Source organism: Equus quagga, chromosome 9, assembly GCF_021613505.1.
Source record: "Equus quagga isolate Etosha38 chromosome 9, UCLA_HA_Equagga_1.0, whole genome shotgun sequence".
In the NCBI taxonomy this organism is placed as follows: Eukaryota; Metazoa; Chordata; class Mammalia; order Perissodactyla; family Equidae; genus Equus; species Equus quagga.
Window position 1 is genome coordinate 30,983,607 of NC_060275.1, and position 18,200 is coordinate 31,001,806.

An 18,200-nucleotide genomic window follows, 5' to 3' on the forward strand; every position below is an offset into this window, starting at 1 on the left:
AATGGCTTAGAATCAAAGAATATTAAGACTGAATTATAGAGTTTTAACAAAAACTTCAATATATCTTCTGTTGCAGTTGAGTTAAATAAAGGAAAGGCAAGATGAAATAACTTGCCAGTCCCGGGACCAGGACCCCGGTCTCTTGAAAAAGTCAATCTCTTTCATCTCTGAAGATTTGTTGAGAACTGTATTTCTTTTCTTATTTTTAAAAATAATTCTCTTAGTCTTTCCTGTTTGTGCCTTGAAACAGAAACTACTGTAATGAATAAAATATCAGAAAGTGGGAGCAAAAAAGAGGGCTGCGAGGATCCTTGACGTGTTCCACAGGGAAGTATATTTTAGATAGCTTCCCATTGGCTAACACTGGCCTTAGAGAAGAATGAGCTTCTGAGAGACGTCCTGTGGACATAACCTTCCTGAGGGATTATCTAGATCTGTTCGTGGAGATAGAAGTGGCTGTTCCAGTGCCATTCCAAGTCTGACTGACTTCCCCCACGTGAATCAGCCTGTTATTCATCACAGTCTGTTAGACCTCACACGCTGAGTCTCCACTTCCACGTCACATTCTGTCTATTAGGTCCTGGTAAACAGGTATGAATAAGCAATTTTAGTACAAAGGGAAACTTGCTTCCAAATGAACTTAGAGGAAGCCTCATTCTTCTTTACCTGTAAAAGAACCTGAGCTTTCAGGTGGTGTCCAAATCATCTAGATATCTATATTAATCTAGATAGGGTAGTTTATGTTGAGATAACAAACAGCCCTGGAATCTAGTGATTTGAAATAACAAAAGTGTATTTCTCATCTGTGCTACATGTCCAGTGAAAGTTATCAAGGAGGGGCGGTATGGAGGAAGGGAAGCTATGATCATTGCAGTCATTCGAGTGCACAGAAGTTCCCAATCAATGTATGCTTGTGTGATCAAAGAGGCCGCAAAAGGGAACATGCTGAAGTGCAGTTTTTTAAAGCTTTTTTCCAGGAAGTAATACACTGCCCGTTTTCAAGGGGGTAGGAGATGAGAGGGGAAATATTTTGTAAACAGAGGTAATGGCTATCACAACGTCCTTATCATCGGCCCCAACCACCACTCATAAGAGAGGCAGTATAGACCACCTTAAGTTCCTGCTCCACCTCCTATCACTGGTATTCTGAGCCTGCTTTCTCTTTTCTAGCTCTGTCTTTCCTCCTGGAATAATTTCCGCTAGCACCCATATACTGGGCATGTCTCTAGCATTCTTTCTGTCTGCATTGGTTTGGTGGAAACTCTGGATGCTCCCTTTGGAAGTACAACTATACACAGCCAACATGCCATCATCACCTTACCCATGAACTCACCCCAAAGCTCACCCAGAACCTCAGTTTATGTATAGCACCTCAGGCTTATGATTGTACAAAAGGGTCATCCTGGGATAGGTTGAGAAAGGGAGTGAAATGGGACTGGCCTGAAAAAGACCTGAAATATATCAATCATATAAAGGAAAATGACTGACTGAACTGATTTAGAAACTAGGTTTTAAGGTAATTGGAGAGGAGCCAGAGATAACATGAAGGAAGGAATCTTTAAAAATTTAGCTTTATTGTCTGCCTACTGATGTGAGAGATAAATACATATAAAAGGTATGTATCAAGAAGCTATTAGTTGAAAAAGAGATTTCTGAAAGAATTGATTATGTACATATTTATATTTGAATACTATTATGTAAGGGGTCCTGGATTCATAAGATGAGACTAAAGGGTAAAATCATAATTGGAACCCATAGGAATTTGTTGTCAAAGACCACTCACAACAAAATTGCTTTCACATCTCACTATGTTGGTCAGTATGAAATATCCTGAAATCTGAGGGTTTGGCCCCAGGCTCTGTTCAATCTCTAATTAGTGGGATAAACTTGGAAAAGTTAGTTTGCCCTTCTGGGCCTCATATGCTTCATCATCTAAGTGAGAATATTAGACTAAAAGAGCTGAAAGTTCTCTTTCAGATATAAATTAAAGAAGCCTTATCTTTTCAGCATTAAATTTACTTAAATGGGTCTAGGGAGTAAGATCCCAGTAGAATCTCACTTGAACTACTTTATTGATATTTTGGGTGTGGCTCCCTATCCTTCCTCCTGAGTAACAGACAGCCCTGTTCAGGCATTCTAAGTGTTTGTAAAAGAGCCTGTACTATTTTTTTATTATTGTAATAGTTCACAAGATTGTAGAATGTTTTTTATTCCACGGTCATTCCAAGGCCAGCTGCAACCTATTTCAGTCACCACACTGGACTTCACACAAAGGAATAGATATCCTCAAAACATGAGTTTTGTAAAAATACTTATTATTTTATGCTAATAAGAGATGCCAAGTCCCATGATAGCTCTCAGCCAGGCATTAGCCCAACCCGAAGAGCAGAGACATCCTCAAAGTGTGATGGATCAATGCATGTATCTTCCACTCTTTTACTCCAAAGGCGCTCAGGTGGCTGGGATGTCTGTTTGAAAACCATCTAGGCCGAGTCAGAGACCACATTCCTAGGCCACTCAGCTCCATCAATTTGCTGACTGAGATGATCCTTTAGTTTGGGTCTCCCGATATAGCAAATGAAGGGGTGAGATCAGAGCAGTGGTTTTCAAACAATTTTTTTAAGCTATGTAACTCTCAATTTTTAAACTGGGTAAATAGAGAGCTGTCTGCTGTCCCCTCGTGAAATATCAGCACCATGGCCCATGGATGGAACACTAGAGTGGCCATGAATAGTGGCCCCAAGTCACTGAGTGTTCTGTGTCTCAAAAGACATACGTTAAGGCCATTGTCTAGGTTAGAGTAACCTAGGCTCTCTATGTACGGTACTGTAAGTTTTCAGGCTTCAAACAAGATTCCTCTGACTGCTTTAGTTGAGAATAGGTAAAGAAACAAAAGTTTAAGCTGAAAGAACAGTTTTGAGGTTCATGTAGGAGCCAGGAGAGGGTAGCAGATGGTAGTAGTAGAGATATTGAAGTGAGATCAGACCTTGGGAATATTTTGAATTCAATGACAACGATAGTCTTTAATGGTTTGGATGTCAGGAATAAGAAAGAGAACAGAGGAAAGGTTTACCTCAAGTATGTTTGGCCTGAGAAGTATGAGGACAGAGTTGCCATTAACTTAGATGGGAAGACAGTGGGAAAGCAGACTATATTTTCACATAATTTATATATTATAACCATATGAGATATTATTTAATAATATGGATTATATAAGTTTTCATAATTTACATAATTTTTATATCTAAATAACTATGTTTATATACATGTGCACATATTACATATACATATATATATAGGGGTGGTTTCCAGGAACTCAAATTGAAATATTTTGAGACAACTTGTATGTTCTTGAGTCTCCCTGTGTATTTCCCTATGCATATAAAACATTATGAATGCATTTATAATCATACTTTACACAGCATTATATAAACTTTTTTTTTCTTTTGGACCTAGGTGAGTAAGGAAAAGCTTTGTGAAACTCTAAAGAATTGGAATTCTACTGTTTCTTCTATTAGGTATCTTCTGTAGGGTCTCTCAAAGGAGTATGACACTTGGCCTCTGATAAATAACCCAAGGTTATTATTAACGTGATACACCTCAGGATCCACACTTTCTGTTTTCTGAAGCAGGCAAGAAAATGTGGTATATTGGGACAGACCAAACCCTTCAAGCCAAGATGACATCCTATGGTGACCTTTGTTGGAAGGATAGACAAATCTCTGATGGTGATACAGTGAAAGTGTGTGGAGAGTATGTGAATGGATTTGTCCCCAGTTTCCACATTCACCTGTACTGCATAAAGCCCAGGCTCACAAAGAAGAAGTTTGGTCTGTTGGTACAATTCGAGGTTTTGTAAACACAAAATGTGGCTTAAATTAGTCCTGGGCCAGTTAACCACAGGATTCTGAGGCAGATTGGTCTAGACCCATGATTAAATTTGAATGTGAGTCTTTTCATTCTAGTTCAGACAACCTGTTACCAAGTTCCCCAGAGAGAACTCTGTCACACATAAACTAAGCTCCCTACATAATAGAAAACATTCATTTCCCCTGGAGACAACAGAGGATGATTCTCCTTGGAGGAACTAATATTTGTATTGTTTACAAAGTTACTTCTTTGTCCTTTAGGAACAAAGAGTCTCGGATTTCTTCACCTCCCTTCACTGCTTTCCCCAAGGTGGTGCTTAGATGCTCTTGGCTCTTTCCTGTCCACATACGGCCTGCCTGTAATTTCAAGACAAACCACTCCGGCTGGAAATGGCCGCTCTTTGCTATCCAGGATGAGTAGTGCCAGATCCTTCTGCATTCATCTCACTCCTACCACATGGTTAACAATCACTTATTGGTCATATTTATACCAGCAGATTCTAAGTGCTGTGGTTCTATTGGACCAAGTGCAGATAATTGTAATAAATGAAATGGAATTGGCATCTGAGACAAAAGCAGAAAGTGAAAAGTCCAGAATATGGGTGAGTGGACTTGGAGCAAACGGGAACATCACAGAGACAATGAGAATCTTGGAAAGAAGTAGCTCCACAAAAGAGGCAAATGTGCACAAGCAAAGGCGGGAAGTAATCAAAGGAAAACTTGCTAATTGTCTAAGTTTGCCTCAGCCAACTGTACATCCAGTACAACCAGGGCAGTGCACTTTGGAGCACAGAAAAGTCCCTGTGATGACAAGAGTTTCAGGCTGTTCTGAACCTCAGCCTGATACAAACCAGCTTCTTTCCACAGCTCCAAGTCTCCAGCTCTTGGCCTACAAGCAAAGTAACATTTGGCCCCGACACACCACACTTCAATTCCAACAGGGGCCAGGGTGACTTTGTCCACAGGTGTGGACCATTCCGTGAAGTGACCAGTAGCACACACTCCAGACCCTAGCTGACTCCGAGTCTCATAGCAGACATCTGCAAAACAAAAAATTTACCTGTAAATGAGGAACTGCTTTTGGACAACATTCCATGCTTAGAGGGCATTATAAAAGTGGCAGCTACAGATGAACTCAGAGACTGGAAGCTCATCCAGAGCAAATAACTGAATTTTGTTAGAGTGTCCTGGGGAAAATGACTCACCTTCACTGATTAACCCACAGCAGTGACTCTAACATTTTCATTTACACATATGGCATGTTCTAATACATATTTAACACATCCGTCAATGAGGACTCCTTAGTTCATTCTATTAAGTCATGTTCCTTGGTGATGATGATATAATTAATCTTATATTTTTCTGAAATAATGCAATTATTTTTCATAAAAGGTTTAGTGTGATATGAGCTACTCTTTCATTAACAGATCTCATTATGTTTTTCTTTTTTTAATTTGTGTTCTTATTGAAGATAGTTTACTGACAAGGTCAGGTTTCTCAGAAACCCTAAGATTCTAAGACTTGTGTGTAGTTGGCTTATCGGGATATACTGTTACAAAGGATCACTTTCATGAGAACAAGATAAGTAGGATGGCTCAGCAGAAGTTGAATTGTGATGCAGTCGTAAGAGCAGCATCAGCCAGTCTCATGGGGTTGACACTCCAGAGTTGGCCTGAATTGAGGTGAGGGTCTAGACCCATGAACCATCGCATCAGTCAATCACAGGGTACAGGCTACCCTAGAGGAGAAGGTGCGAACTTAGGAAAAGTGGTCCCATTGGCTAAAGGCAGTTTCTAGAGGGCAATGCAGCCATGAGCCTTTAGCAGCAACTTTCCCAGCAGCTGTGGAATAAGTGTCTCAGTTCTGAGAGGCGATGGGTGAGCCCAGGGAGGCCCTCTGCAGTGATTGACTACAGTCTACCCCTTACACTCTGATAGTCTAAATTCTTCTCTCCTGGAAGCAACTGCTCCAGGATTCTGGCTGGTTTTGTTTCCTGAGAAAATTTACAAAAGGAGGGTTAGTAGGGGATCATAGTCCCTGTCATTGCAACTGGGTCTTGAGCCTCTGATACTCATCTCCCTCCTCTACTACCCATTTTAGATTTCTCTCATCTTGTCTAGTATCTAGTCTAGGTGGGTTACTGGGTAGGATGGTCCAGGTCCTCATTACTGAGGCATCTTAGCACCTTGATACACGTGCCTTCAAACACAACATAACAAGATTTGTGGGATGCAACTATAGCAGTGAGAAAGAGAGAAATTCATAGCTTTAAATGTTTATGTTAGAAAAGAAGAGATGTTTAAATAAATGGCCTAAGATTCCACTGTAAGAAAACAGAAAAAGAGGAGAAAACAAAATCCCAAATAGTTAGAGATATGGAAATAACAAAGATAGAAATGGAACTTAGTGGAATAGATAATAGATATGTGATAGAGAAAGTCAGTGTAACCAAAGAGATGGTTCTTTGGAAAGGTGAATAGAATTGGTATACTTTTATTACTTCAGTTGCTAAGATAATGAAGCAATAGATTTACATAGATATAAGTATTTTTTTCCAAGAACTGTTAAGTTGTTTGGGATACCTGTTCACTAACATTACATCTTTAAGAAAGTAAATGAAAATACCTGAGATTTGTCAAAACTCTCTTTGAAATTATTCTTGAAGCTTTATGAAAATTAGGATGCTAACGTCACATTTTTCATAGCCCCAAACCACCAGTCTGCCTCTTCAAATGAACTTTTATATGTGGGCGATTGGAACTTTTGGTTACTCTTTCCAAAACTATTTTATTAGTAGGACTTCCTGTTGGAGTTTGAAATGTAGGCAGAATAACTTTTTTTTCCTTCTCTTTTTTGTTTAATGTGTTGGTCACCCTAGTCTTAAATGCCATTCTCTAAACTTTGACTTCCACTTCTGACAAAATAACATGGGAATATAGACTTGGTTTAAATTAACAGTGAAAATGAAGAGCTCAGGAGGAATCTTAGAAAATCCTCTATACACGTTTTCCCCAAACTTCAGCAGTCTCTGAAATTCTATCATATTTGATCATCTAGTTTTTGTTAAGCCTTTATATACGCTCAAAATATCTCTACAATGATTAAATTAAGACCATTAATCTTTTTAATTCTAAATATATCGGAAAGTTTTTTTAAAAATAGACTTTAGAAAAGTTTTATATTTACCGAAAAATTGAGCAGATATTACAGAGTTCCCTTATACAACTCCCACCCTATCCCACATACCATTTCTCTATTATTAATACCTTACCTATACTGGTACATTTGTTACAACTAATAAACCAATATTCATACATTATCATTGACTAAACTCTATAGTTTATTCAAATTTCCTTAGTTTCTACCCAACTTGTTTTTCTGTCCCAGGATACAGTGTTACATTCAGTTGTCATCTCTCCTTAGGCTCTTCTTGACTGTGACAGTTTCTCAGACTTTCCTTGTTTCTGATGACAGTGTTAGTTTTGATGAGTTTTAATCAGCTATATTGTGGGATGCTCCTTTATTGGAATTTTTCTAATATTTTTATCATTATTAGGTCTGGGCTTTAGGTGTGCTTATTGTTACTGGGGCATCATTTCCTTTAGGTCCTCCCGGCTGATGATGCAAAGATATATGTGTGTGTATTAACCCATGTACATGCACATATTAAATTAAACATGACTTCTTACTATCACCAACTCTAACTTATTACCATATGGATCATTCTAGCCACTTTCTCTTGCTTATTGGTAAATTTCCACTTGAAGAGTGAGAAAGCTGACTCCCATTGTCTGCCATCCATTTACTTAATTGTTATTCAATTCCAGTATACATGGACAGCAGTACATTTGTTAACCCATACCCCTGTGAGAAAAACTTTATCAACTAGAGTATAGTGCTTATGTCTAGTTCCTTTCGCCTTTCACCTTTAGTCTTCCAGATTCCACATATCTCCAAAAATTAGTTAGGTCAGCACCTTTTCCCACATCTCCTTCAGTGGGAGCATCTCATATATTTCTATTACAGTCAGATTCTCTTGGCACAGTGTGCATTCTTTCCTCACATCCATGACCTCTTAAATGATCGTCTTTGTAATTTGTATAATTAAGGTTGACACTTTGTGTTGTACAATACTGTGGGTTTTCACAAATATGTGTTATGTATCCACCATCAAAGTAACACACAGAATAGTTTCAGCACCCTAAAAATCCTCTGTGCTTTATGTATTCATCCCTTCTCTTCTCCTCCTGAACAGCTGGCAACAACTGAGATTTTTTACTCCCTGTATAGTTTTGCCTTTTCCGGAATGTCATATAATTGGAATGGTAGAGTGTGTAGTCTTTTCAGGCAGGCTTCATTCACTTAACAACATGCATTTAAAGTTCTTCCACGTTTTTTGTTTGTTTGTTTGTGTGTGTGTATGTGTGTTTGTGGCTTGATAGCTTATTTGTTTTTATTTCTGGATAAGATTTTATTGTATGGATGTAATGTAGTTTATTTATCCATTCACCTATTGAAGAGCATCTCAGTTGTTTCCAGTTTTATGCAATTATAAACAAAGATGCTATAAACATTCATGTGCAGGATTTGTGTGGACATAGTTTTCAACTCAATTGGATAAATATCTACGAGCACAGTTGCTAGATCACATGGTAAGAATATGTTTAGATTTGTAAGAAACCTCCAAACTGTCTTCCAAAGTGGCTGCATCATTTTGCATTTTTAACCACAATAAATGAGAGGTCCTCTTGCTCAGCATCCTTGCCAGGATTTGGCATTGTCTTTTTTCAGGGGACAAGGTTAGTCACTCTAATAGGTGTGAAGCGCTATCACATTGTTGTATTATTTGAAATATCTTTATCACATATGATGTTGAATATCTTTCTATATGTCTATTTGCTATCCTATCTGTATATCTCCCATATTGATGTGTCTGTTCAAATCTTTTGCCCATTTTTTTAAGACTTCATTATTTAAGACCAGTTTTAAGTTTATAACAAAATTGAGAAGAAAGTATGGAGATTTCCCATACACCCATGCCCCCACACATACATAACCTCCCTCATTATTAATATCACTCACCAGAATGGTACAGTTTTTACCATGGATGAACCTATATTGACACATCGCAATTACCCAGAGTCCATAGTTTATCTTAATGTTCACTCTTTTGCCTATTTTTAAATTGGGTTTGTTTTCTTGTTGTTGAGTTTTAGAAATATTTTCATAATTTGGAAACAAATACGTTATCAAATTTTTAATTGCTGTTATACGGAAAAGCAATCGTCTTTTGTATATTAATCTAGTATTGTGCAACCTTGTTAAAAATTGCTGATTAGTTCCAGGATATTTTTGTCAATTAAGTGGGATTTTCTGACACACAATCATGTCATGTACAAAGAAATGGTCACACTTCCTTCTATCTAATCTATATAGATTTTTTAAATTTAACCTTTTTTTACCACAGTAACATTGATTTATAACATTATACAAATTTCAGGTATACATCATATTTTTATTTATGTATAGATTACATCATGTTCACCACTCAAAAATTAATTACAATCCATCGCCATACACATGTACCTAACCACCCTCCTCCCTACCACCTTTCCTTCTGGTAACCACCAATTCAATCACTGACTCTATGTGTTTGTTGTTTTTATCTTCTATTTATGAGTTAGATCATACGGTATTTGACTTTCTCCCTCTGACCTATTTTGCTTAGCATAATACCCTCAAGGTCCACCCATGTTGTCACAAATGGCCAGATCTCATCATTTTTTATGGCTCAGTAGTATTCCATTGTGTATATATACCACATCTTTTTTTATCCATTCGTCCCTTGATGGGCACTTAGGTTGCTTCCAAGTCTCAGATATTGTGAATAATGCTGCAATGGACATAGGGCTGCATGTATCTTTATGCATTTGCATTTTCATGTTCTTTGGATAAATACCCAGCAGTGGAATAGCTCGACTGTGTGGTAGTTCTACTTTTAATTTTTTGAGAAATCTCCATACTGTTTTCCCTACTGGCTGTACCAGTTTACACTCCCACCAGCAGTGTATGAGAGTTGGCTTTTCTCCACATCCTCTCCAACACTTTTTTCCTGTCTTGTTAGTTACAGCCATTCTGATGGGTGTGAGGTGATAGCTCATTGTAATTTTGATTTACATTTCCCTCATAGTGATGTTGAACATCTTTTCATGTGCCTGTTGGCCATCTGTATGTATTCTTTGGAGAAATGTCTGTTCAGATCTTTTATCCATGGTTTAATTGAGTTGTTGGTTTTTTTGTTGTTGAGATGTGTGAGTTCTTTTTATGTTTTGGATATTAACCCTTTATCAGATATATGTTTGGCAAACTTCTTCTCCCAACTGTTAGGTTGTCTTTTCGTTTTGCTGATGGTTTCCTTTGCTGTGTAGAAGCTTTTCAGTTTGATGTAGTCCCATTTGTTTATTTTTTCTATTGTTTCCCTTGCCCACTCAGACATGGTCCTTGAAAATATGCTCCTAAGACCAATATTGAAGAGGTTATTGCCTATGTTTTCTTCTAGAAGTTTCATTTCTTACATTCAAGTCTTTAATCCATTTTGAGTTAATTTTTGTGTATAATGTAAGAAAACTGTCTACTTTGATTCTTTTACGTGTGGCTGTCCAGTTTTCCCAATACCATTTGTTGAAGAGACTTTCCTTTCTCGATTTTATGTTCTTGGCTCCTTGTCAAAAATTAGCTGTCCATAGATATGTAGGTTTGTTTCTGGGCTCTCAATTCTGTTCCATTGATCTCCATGTCTTTTTTTGTGCCAGCACTATGCTGTTTTGGTTATATAGATTTGTAGTATATTTTGAAATCAGAGAGAGTGATATCTCCAGCTTTGTTCTTTTTTCTCAGGATTCCTTTGGCTATACAGGGTCTTTTGTTGTTCCATATAAATTCTAGTATTTTTCTTCTATTTCTGTGAAAATGTTGTTGGAACTTTGGGAGTTGCACTGAATCTGTAGACTGCTTTAGGAAGTATGGACATTTTAACTATGCTAATTCTTCCGATCCAAAAGCATGGAATATCTTTCCATTTCTTTGTGTCTTCTTCAATTTCTTTCAACAAATTTTTATAGTTTTCAGTGTACAGATCTTTCATCTCTTTGGTTAGGTTTACTCCTAGGTATTTTATTCTTTTTGTTGCAATTGTAGATAGCACTGTATTTCTCTTTCTGCTACTTCATTGTTAGTGTGTAGAAACACAACTGATTTTTGTGTGTTGATTTTGTAACCTGAAACTTTACAGTATTCATTTATTAACTCCAGAAGTTTTCTGGTGGATTCTTTAGGGTTTTCTATATATAAAATCATGTCGTCTGCAAATAGTGACAGTTTCACTTCTTCCTTTCCAATTGGATCACTTTTATTTCTTTTGTTACCTGATTTCTCTGGCTAGGACTTCCTATACTATGTTAAATAAGAGTGGTGAAAGTGGGCATCCTTGTCTGATTCCTGTTCTTAGATAGCTTTCATTTTTTCTCCATTGAGAATGATATTAGCTGTGGGTTTGTCATATATGGCCTTTATTATATTGAGGTGCTTTCCTTCTATACCCCTTTTTTCTGAGTTTTTATCATAAATGGATGCTGAATCTTGTCAAATGTTTTCTCTGCATCTATTGAGACGATCATGTGATTTTTATCCCTCATTTTGTTCATATGATGTATCATGTTGATTAATTTGTGGATATTGAACCATCCCTGTGTCCTTGGAGTAAATCCCAATTGATCATGGTGGATGATCTTTTAAATGTATTGTTGTGCTAGTATTTTGTTGAGGATTTTTGCATCAATGTTCATCAGTGATATTGGCCAGTAATTTTCCTTTTTTGTGTTGTCTTTATCTGGTTTTGGTATCAGGTAATGTTGGCTTCATAGAATCAGTTAGGAAGCTTCCTCTCCAATTTTTTTGGAATAGTTTGAGAACATAGGTATTAAGTCTTCTTTGAATGTTTGGTAGAATTCACTAAGAAAAACATCTGGTCCTAGACTTTTATTTTGGGGGAGTTTTTTGATTACTGTTTTGATATCCTTCCTGGTGATTGGTCTATTCATATTCTCTATTTCCTCTTGGTTCAATTTTGGAAAGTTGCATGATTCTAAGAATTTATCCATTTCTTCATTATTCTCCATTTTGTGGGCATATAGCTTTTGTAGTAGTCCCTTACAATCTTTCGTATTTTTGAAGTGTCTGTTGTAATTTCTCCTCTTTCATTTCTGATTTTATTTATTTGAGCCTTCTCTCTTTTTTTCTTGGTGAGTCTAGCTAAAGATTTGTCAGTTTTGTTCATCTTTTCAAAGAACCAGCTCTTTGTTTCATTGATATTTTCTATTGTTTTTTAGTCTCTATTTCATTTATTTCTGCTCTGATTTGTATCATTCCATTCCTTCTACTGAATTTTGGCTTTGTTCTTTTTCCAGTTCTTTTATGTGCACTGTTAGATTGTTTATTTGAGATTTTTCTTGTTTGTTGAGGAAGGCTTGTATTGCTATAAACTTCCCTCTTAGAACCATTTTTGCTGTATCCCATAAATTTTGGCATGCTGTATTTTCATTTGCATTTGTCTCCAGGTATTTTTTGATTCCTCTTTTGATTTCTTCATTGACCTAATTGTTGTTCAGTAGCATTTTGTTTAACCTCTACATATGTGTGGCTTTTCCAATTTTCTTCCTTTAGTTGATTTCTAGTTTCATACTATTGTTGTCAGAAAAGATGCTTGGTATTATTTCAATCTACTTTAATTTATTGAGACTTGTTTTGTGGCCTAATATGTGATCTATCCTGCAGAATGTTCCATGTGCATTTGAAAAGAATGTGTATTCTGTGGTTTTTGGATAGAATGGCCTGTATATATCTACTAAGTCCATCTGGTCTAATCTGTCATTTAAGGACAATGTTTCCTTACTGATCTTCTATTTGGATGATCTATCCATTGGTGTAAATGGAGTATTAAATTTCCCTACTATTATTGTGTTACTGTCTATTTCTCCTTCTATGTCTGTTAATAATTGCTTTATATATTTAGGTGCTCCTATGTTAGGTGCATAGATATTTACAGGGATTATATCTTCTTGTAGGATTGTTCTCTTTATCATAATAGAGTGCCCTTCTTTTCTCTTGTTTCAAAGACTATTTTTTCTCATATAAGTATTGCTAACCCAGCTTTCTTTTCATTGCCATGTGCATAGAGTGTCTTTTTCCATCCCTTCACTTTCTGTTTGCGAGTCTCTTTAGATCTGATGTGTGTCTCTTGTATGCAGCATATATATGGCTTTGTTTTTGAATTGAGTCAGTCACCCTCTGCCTTTTTATTGGAGCATTTAGTCCATTGATATTTAAAGTAGCTATAGATAAGTATGTACTTATTTCTATTTTATTAGTTTTTTCTGGGTGTTTTAGTAGATCTTCTCTGTTCCTATCTTCTTTTCTTGTTCTCTTCCTTTGTGGTTTGATGGTTTTCTTTAGTATTATGTTTGAGTTCCTTTTTCTTAATTTTTTGTGTATTTATTATAGGTTTCTGGTTTGTGATTACCATGAGGTTCCTATATGATAACCTGTATATATAGCAATCTATATTAAGTTGATGGTCTCTTTAGTTTGACCTCTTTTGTAAAAGCTGTCTTCTTTTACTCCCCTCCCACATTTTCTGTTTTTGCTATCATATCTAACCTGTTTTTTCATGCATGTGTATCCATTACCCTCTTATCATGAAAATAGATAATTTTAGTAATTTCATCTTTTGACCTTCATATTAGATTCATAGGTGGTTGATCTGCTACCTTTACTGTATATTTACTTTTACCAGTGATTTTATTGCTTTTTTTTTTTGATAATTTTTCATCCTTATTCCACTCAAATAAGTGGCTGTAGCATTTCTTGTAAGGCTGGTTTCTTGGTTATAAACTCCTTTAGTTTACCCTTGTCTGGGAAACTCTTATCTCTCCTTCCATTCTAAATGATAACCTTACCAGAGAGTAGTGTTGGATGTAGGTTTTTTCCTTTCAGTGCTTTGAAAATATTGTGCTACTCCCTTCTAGCCCATTACATTTTTGCTGAGAAGTCAGCTGATAGCTTTATGGTGTTTCTTTTTTATGTAACTTCTTAGCTTCTCATGTGGCTTTTAGGCTTTTTCTCTCCTTATCTTTAATTTTTGACATTTTAATTATAATTTGTCTTAGTATGGACCTCTTTGGGATTATCTTGTTTGGTGCTCTCTGTGCTTCCTGTACCTGGATGGTGTTTCCTTCCTTTGATTAGGAAAGTTTTCAGCTAGTATTTCTTCAAATATATTCTCTGGCCTTTTCTCTTTCTCCTCTTTCTGGAACACCTATAATATGGATGTTAGTGCTCTTGATGTTGTCGCAGAGGTCCTTTAGACTGTTCTTATTCTTTTTAATTCTTTTTTTCTTTTATCTGTTATCTCAGGTGATTTCCTCTAGTCTTTCATCAAGCTCACTTATCTATTCTTCTGTATCATCTATTCTGCTATTGAGTCCTCCTAGTGAATTTTTCATTTCCAGTATGGTATTCTTCATTTCTGGTGGGTTCTTTTTTATATTTTCCAGTTATTTGTAGAAGCTTTCACTGAATTCATCCATTCTTCTCCCAAGATCAGTAAGCATCATTATGAATCTTAGTTTGTACTCTTTTTCAGGTAGATTGTTTATCTCTATTTCATTTAGTTCTTTTTCTGGGGTTTTGCCCTGTTCCCTTATTTGGAGTGTATTCCTTTTTCTCCTCATTTTGCCTCTTTCTTTGTGCTTATATCTATGTATTAGGTAGGTCAGCTATGTCCCCCAATCTTGGAAAGGTGGCCTTATGTAAGAGATACCTTATGAGTCCCAGAAGTGTGCTTCCCTCTTGTCCCAGTTCCAAATATTCCAAGAGTGTCGCCTCTGTGGGCTACATGTGTCCTTCTGTTGTGGCAGGGTTTCTCTCGCTGCAGGTCCCCAGGGAGGCGAGGCTGTCCCATGGCCGGCTGGTTGTAATGCTCAGCTGTGCATGGCTACTATGGATGCTTCAGTCACTTTATCAGGCATTGGGAGCCCCAGCACAGTTGGTTGCAAGGCCTAATAGCAATTCTTTTTGGAGCTTTTCTGTTAAGTGAGTACACTCCCAGTGTGGCTGGTTGCTAGACTCAGGGGCTTACACTTGCTATAGGCCTCAGGCCTGCAAGGCTGTTGTCAGCTCTCTCAGGATTGCTGGTGAATGCTGCCTTCCCCAGGCATGGGAGTATCCAACTGTTTCAGGCTGTGGAAGGTGGGACTGCTCCTCTATGTGGCTGAGAAGCACAAGTCTGCTGCAGCTGACAAACCCCATTGCCTACAAGGCCACACATTCCATCAACACAGTCATACCCCAACACCCTGAAGTGGGCCCTGTCACCCCACTGCATAGGCCTCACACACTCCACCAAAATCCCACACACTCCACTGGCTCCTTGCACATGTCCTGCCTTCCAAAGGCAGACCCACTCACTCAGCTGCAGAGGTTCCATGCACCCTGCCTATGCAGGCCCATAAGTTGCCCAAGGGCCTGCTGTTGTGTGGGGCCAGTCCCTAGGGTGGGCTGCCTGCCCTTGCTGAGCTGGATTAAATTGGTACTCTACTGGGAGAGGTAAACTCTTGGACTAACAGGCCAGGGGAAGAACTCCAATGGTGTCTGCCTGTGTCTGTGTCTGCATGCCTGCACTAGGTCACAATAATGGCTGCCAACATTATCTCAGTTCCTAGGGAGGTTTCACCTCTCACGCAGTGACAACCAGAGCCTATCAAGTGAGACTCTCTTCACCAAAGGACTATTCATTTTCTTTCTGGTGATTTTAGGTTGCTTTCTGAAACAGGTTAATTTGTGTGTGGGCCCTTTAAGAACAGGCTTTTTCCCCCTTATGTCTGATAGCTTTTCTGGGGATATTCCCTGGTGTAGCCAGCAAAACCAGATATTATGACACTTGTCTCAGTTATCCTGAGTCTCAAAGCTGCTTATTGTGGTAATGCTCCCCCACTCAGATCCCCTGCTCCTCCAGGGAATACTTCCTACCTTAAGATTGCTCGTGAAGTGCTGCAGCTCAAAGGTTGCTTTTTTCTCTCCAGAAAGGAATTTCTGCCTCTTCCACTTCAGTCAGCACTGCACCTTGTTGCAGGGGTTCTTTTTATCCAGTTTTCAGTTCTCTCTCAGGGATAATTCTTCCAAGAGTTGTCATAAATTTGTTCTGTCCATGGGAGGAGGTGGGTTCAGAGTCCACCTGCACAGCCATTTTGACATCTTCTCTAATCCATATACTTTTAACTTACTTTTCTTATCTTGTAGTACTAGCAAGAACTTCCAGTGCAATGTTGAACAGGAGTGGTGGGAGTGAACATCCTTACCTAATTCCTGATCTTGGGGGAAAACATCTAGTTTTTCACATCAAGCATAATGTTAGCTTTAAATTTTCTGTAGATGTTCTTTATAAAGTTGAGAAATTTCCCTTTATTCCTAGTTGCTGTGAGTTTTTGTCATAAATGTTATTAGATTTTGTCAAATGCTTTTTCTGCATTGTTTGATATGCTCATATAATTTTTATTCTTCAGTAAACTGATGTGATTGAATAAGTTGACTTTTTAATGTAGAAGCAATCTTGCTTACCCATAACAAATCTCACTGGTTATGGTGTATAATTCTTTCTATAAATTGTTGGTAAAATTTGCTAGTGTTTTCTTGACAATTTTGCCTCTATGTTCTGGATAGATATTCTTTAGTTTTCCTTTCTTTAATGTCTTTAACTGGTTTTGCTATTATAGTAAGGCTGACCTCATAAAATGAGTTAGAAAATGTTCTCTCTGCTTTATCTTTTGGAATAGAAGAGTGTGGGGGCCTGGAATTGGCCACCCCAAGATATGTCTCTTTGGCATGAGGAGTGTTTGGGGCTGGTTACTTATAATAAACTGCAGACAGGAAGGCAACTCTGAGGGGTGGAATTTGTTTGCCCTTTGTTAGGAGACATTTACATTGTGAAGGAAATCTCCATCTGTAAAAGTGTCTCCCTCTCTGTACCAGGAAGAAGGGGGAGATGACTTTATCTCTAGAAACTCTTGATCAATGCCAAAGGCAAGGACTTAAATCTGCATCTTGTTTACTGTACTTGTGTGGTAAGCTCCCATGATCGACTCCCCCTCTACTTCCAACATCCTCGTTTGTCTTTAACTGAAGATGATATTTAAGGTGGGGGCTTCAGCCATTTTGGTGAGTTGCTCAGGTTGCCTGAGGCTCTCCCATGTATACATGTTATAAAGCTTTGTTTAATTTTCTCCTGTTATTCTGCTTCTTGTGAATTTAATTTGTTTTTCAACCAGAAGAACCCACAGTGGGTAGAGGAAATGTCTTCTTGCCCTACAGGAGAATATAGAGAGTTTCTATCATTTCTTTCTCAAATATTGATAGAATTGACCAGTGAAACCACCTGAGCCTGGTGCTCCCTTTTTTGCTAAGGTTATTCCTTATTGACTCAATTTCTATAATTGATATAGTGCTATTCAGATTATCTATTTTTCCTTGTCTAGGTCTTGGTAGTTGCTGTCTTTCAAGGAATGATCCATTTCATCTATGATATCAAATTTATGAGCAGAGAGTTCTTCTTAATATTACTTAATTATCCTTTTAATGTCTGTGTTATCAATACTAATTACCTCTCTTTTATTTCTGATATTAATAACTTTTATCTTCTCTATTTTTTTCCTGATTAGCCTGGTTACAAGTTTATCAATTTTATTGACTTTTTCTGTGGACCACCTTTTGTTTCAATGATTTTTCTCTACTGATATCCTGTTTTCAATTTCACTGATTTCTACTCTAAGTTTTGTTATTTCTTTTCTTCTTCTTGATTTAGGGTTAAATTACTTTTATTTTTATAGTTTCCTAAAGTGGGAACTTAGATTATTGATTTTAGAGTTTTCTTCTTTCCTAGTTCAATGCTATAAATTTTCCTCTAAAAATACTCTCACTGTATCCCCTAAATTTTGATAATGTGCACCTGCATTTTCTTTTAGTTCAAAATATATTTAAATTTATTTTGAGACTTCTTTTAGTTATGTGTTATTTGGAAGTGTGTTGTTTAATCCCCAAATATTTTTGGATTTTCCACTCTTCTTTATGTTATCGACTTCTAATTTAATTCTATTGCAGCCTGAGAATATACTTTGTATGACTTATATTTTTTTAAATTAGTCTAGGTGTGTTTTGTGGTCCAGAATGTGATTTATATTGGCAGATCTTCCATGTGAACATGAGAAGAATGTGTATTCTGCT